Consider the following 4,186-nt stretch of genomic DNA (forward strand, 5'->3'; position numbering starts at 1 on the left):
GGTCCTCAGTGAAGGAGTTAGAGAAAGGATCAATGGAGCTGAGGGGTTTGCAGCCCCTTAGGACGAACGAACAACAATATGAACTAACTAGTACCCTCAGAGCTCCCAGAGTCTCAACCACCTGCTAGTTTTTCCCTTGTTCCTGAAATGGCTCCTGACAATTTCCCATATTTGCCTTTATCCCAAGCTTTGAAATTTATTTACCAAACATATTATGTCTGACATTGAAGCATCTGGTTATGAGTAGGAAAACTGTGTTTCAGAACCCCCACCGTGTATCTGCTGTTGCATATTAGATCAAAAAGAAGTTATTGGTAGCTAACTATCCAAAGTGATGCTGGTTTTTTTTTTTTTTTCAGGAGCCTGTGAAACAATGCTGTAATAGACAAGTAGAGAGGTAGGAGGGCGTAGTGTTTAGTAAACTGTGAAGAGAAGAAAATACTTCACTGAAGGAGTTGCCACCAATACCATATAGACTAAGGATGGTGAGAACTGGAGCATATGTTGCCATTTTTGTTGTAAGAGCTGAAGCAAAAAAACAGATTGCTCTGGGTTTAGAATGGAAAAAATACAGGATTGGAAAATGCAGATTTTTGGTTAAGAAATGGATATGAAATTAAAGGGGTCCCAAAGAGGATTTTTTTTTCTAAAAGGCAAATGACCTTGAGCATCTTTATACTCAGTTCAAAGGGACATTTGATGAAATAAAACTAGTGATAATTCATGAATCAAAGCCCTAGAAATCATAAAAGAGTATTCAAATAAGTAGACCTTTTTCATCAAATTAATTATAAGCTAATTAATACCAGTAGTAGTATTTTAATATTACCATCCTGAATGGCTAGATAATTAATGTTATAAATAATTTAAGAAGAAAAATTCTGAATGACCAGCTAATTAATGTTAATAATTCAAGTGAAAGCCTAAACTCCTAGAACATATATAAGATTCTAAATTCTTTAGAAATACTCATTTGATACAAAGTATGTACTAAGTCCAAATCCCTATTATCTAATTATTAAGACAGAATTCCTTTAAGATATAATGGATGTCTCAGAAGCTGATTTTTATTATTCCCACTCATTCGTGGTACAACTGCTTTTTAAAGGTGCCCCCTGACTTAAGTTTTATATTAATTCAGGTATACTTTTCTAAATTAATTTTACTATACTTAGAAAATTCATTATTCCTATAACACATAACACTATTTTTCCTAATCTTAACATATTTGATTTTAAAATTAAGAGATGATTAATCTGAGTGATTAAGAATGATAAAATTAAAATGTATTTTTATATTATTTTGGCTAACTGTTCTTTTAATAAAAAGCCAGAAAGCTCTGGGGTTACATATTAAAGAGTATAAAGAGCTTTAAAATAAAAATATTTTGTAAGAAGCACATTGAAAGAATTCAGCAATGTCCATTTTGGTAACTAAGTCATATTATAGTTAATGCGTTTGTTTACAAAGCTGCAGTGTGTTTTTTCTTTGGTCCTGTCAATTTCTCCTTCATATGCATGTCCTACCATGTCTGGCAGCGGCTGCTGCAGCTGCTTTTTCTCCTCCTCCTCCAACATCGAAATGTCTTATATGGCTGCAGTATGTTGACATAAATACTTCTGCAGATTCATATTGACATTTTAGATCATATATGATGATAAGTATTTCTTTAGTTATCAGAGCACATAACAGTTTGTGAAAGAAAATCTAATATGTAGATAAAACTCAAGCAAGTTCTATTTTTACATTTGGTAATATCTGTGTATATGCATATACATGTATATACGTGTACATAACAACATATATATGTATGCAAAACAACTAATGAAAATAGGAGGTCATGAGTTTGAAAGAGTAATGAGTAGGTATTGGAGCAAAGATAAGGAAAAAGATAATGATGTAATTATATTATCAAAATGTAAGTTTTTAAAATGAGAAAATAAGTTGAATAGAATGAGCTATTTGTTTTCTAATAAAAGATTATAATATATTATGCTCTCAGCCAAGCATTGGACTGAGCAAGGGGTCCCCAATGGAAGAGTTAAAGAAAGGATTGAAGGAACTAAAGGAATTTGCAACTCCATAGGAAGAACAATATCAAGCAACCAGAACACCCTCCCTCCCCCCCCACCCCAGTCCCATCCCTGCCTGGAGTTCCCAGGGACTAAACCACCAACCAAGAAGTACACATGGAGGGACTGATGGCTCCATCCACATGTGTAGCAGAAGATGGTCTTGTTGGGAATCAATGAGAAGAGAGGCCCTTGGTCTTCTGAAGGCTTGATGTCCTAGTATAGGGGAATGTGAGGGCAGGGAGGTAGGAGTAGGTAGGTGAGTGTGGTAACACCCTCATAGAAGCAGGGGGAGGGGGAATGGGATAAGGGATTTCTGTGGGGGAGGGGGACTGGGAAAGGGGATAACATTTGAAATTTGAAAAGTAAAGAAAATATCCAATAAAAAAATTTTTAAAAACGGAAAAATAATTAATGTTTCAAGTGATTCAACAAATTGATGTTCACTTGAATCCTCTTTTAATGTTCCAAGGGGCTAAAACATTAGAAATATCAACTCCCATTGGTTAAGGAAAGGAAAGGAACTGAGAGAGTTCTGTAATTTCATGGGATATCTGATGTTTAAATGATTTTTTTGTTGTTTTATGATTTTTTATTTTAAATTTTCTACTGTATAGTATAATAAAGGACATTTATGATAGTTCTAGGCTAGTGAAAGCTGTCAAATGGGAGTGGCAAAAAAGAAAGACCTAGGAGATACAATAATTATTTAAAAGTCTAAGTATACAGAGGACCTTTAGAGCATTGTTTCAGTCTTTAAAGTAGTCTGAATCCCAAGGTCTTCATTTCTTTCTTTTTAAAAAAAAAAAAATAAATAAAAAAATAAAAAAAAAAACTTTTATTGCATTATGTTGAGAAAAGTTACATGATTTCAATTTATCTGAATATGTTAACATTTAAAAACATATTTTAAGTAGATAGAATTGAATCACATTCTTGTTTCCCTTTTGTACCCCCACTCCTCCCAGAGACTCCCCTTCAATACATACAATATCTTTTTTGTCATATTCCTTAAAACTTATAAAATATTATAACAATAAATATAAGTATAAAAGTTGTTTGATATAAAACAACAATCAATTTAACAGTCTTATGTAGATGCTCGTCTACAGCAATAGTGAAAATACATTTTTCTCAATATAAATTTTAGGTAACTCCAAACATATTAATTGTATACTTAAAAATAATGCATTACTACTAGTATTTTCTTAAATGAACATGAATATATAAAGTCTTTTTGTTTGTTTTATATTTAGTAGAGTTTAAAATCTTGGCTCTTACTCTGGTACAAGCCCAAAATAAGAACAATTTTTCGACATTGGGTTTCATTGTAATAAGGCTGTATTTCAATGACCTTAACATCACCAAAGGATTTTACCTCCATCGTAGCTAAGCTGAGAGTTGATAGTTCTGCTGCACCAAGAAATGAATTGTAGGCTCGATTTTTGGATACCGACTTCCTGTTGTGGTCAAAGCTATTTGACTTGAGTGAGTGACTTCATTCTCAGCCCACAGAAAACAGGTTATATTCATTTAAGAAATGGTGGGTGTATTAAGATGGTCTATCCATAAAGTCATCCACCAACTGTTTCAATAAACAATGGTTCTGCTTAGAGGGTGGCAAAGACATAAGGTGAAGGTAAGAATTTGGTTCATTAGCTGTGATAATTTGGAAAAACATTCATCTCAGAGAAAGAGTAACTGATAAAGTCCTCTTCTTCAAACTTGATACAAGAGTTACAAATGTCAAGCAAAGCATTCAGTCTCACTTTGTTGTTTTTTTACAAGCCACCTCCCTAGTTAATCGTCTATGTTTCTTTTGAGTATATAAATATTTTGAAATATTTAAGCTGTTCTGAAAACCAAAGTATAGTGTAAAAATATGAAATAAAGAATACTACTAATAGAGAGGCTGAGATAGGAGAAACAAGATTTCAAGACCCTTATGTTGTACACAGCCAGACACTGTCACAAACAATCAAGCTGACAGTGTATGTAGATTGTACAATGTTAGACCTATTTCTCCAATCACCAAATTAGAGAGACCATTGGATGACAATCACCAAATTTCCAATTCCTCATATTATTGGATTTCAATCGATTAGGATATGTTG

General features: G+C 33.0%; 1 protein-coding gene across 14 annotated transcripts in view; it reads left to right on the top strand.

Moving 5' to 3' along the window:
- The window catches only part of Kiaa0825 (KIAA0825 ortholog), a 422,279-nt gene that overhangs the window by 46,974 nt on the left and 371,119 nt on the right, over nt 1-4,186 (top strand). For 4 of the 14 annotated variants that reach the window (XM_031359889.1, XM_031359887.1, XM_031359892.1 and 1 more), the window contains one exon: nt 360-485. The exons of 9 other annotated variants lie outside the window; for them this stretch is intronic. The gene's annotated coding sequence lies outside the window, so the exon portion shown is untranslated. The remainder of the gene's footprint in view (nt 1-359; nt 486-4,186) is intronic. One more of the 14 variants, XM_031359890.1, reaches the window with a different exon arrangement.

Source organism: Mastomys coucha, unplaced genomic scaffold (genome assembly GCF_008632895.1).
Source record: "Mastomys coucha isolate ucsf_1 unplaced genomic scaffold, UCSF_Mcou_1 pScaffold8, whole genome shotgun sequence".
Lineage (NCBI taxonomy): Eukaryota > Metazoa > Chordata > Mammalia > Rodentia > Muridae > Mastomys > Mastomys coucha.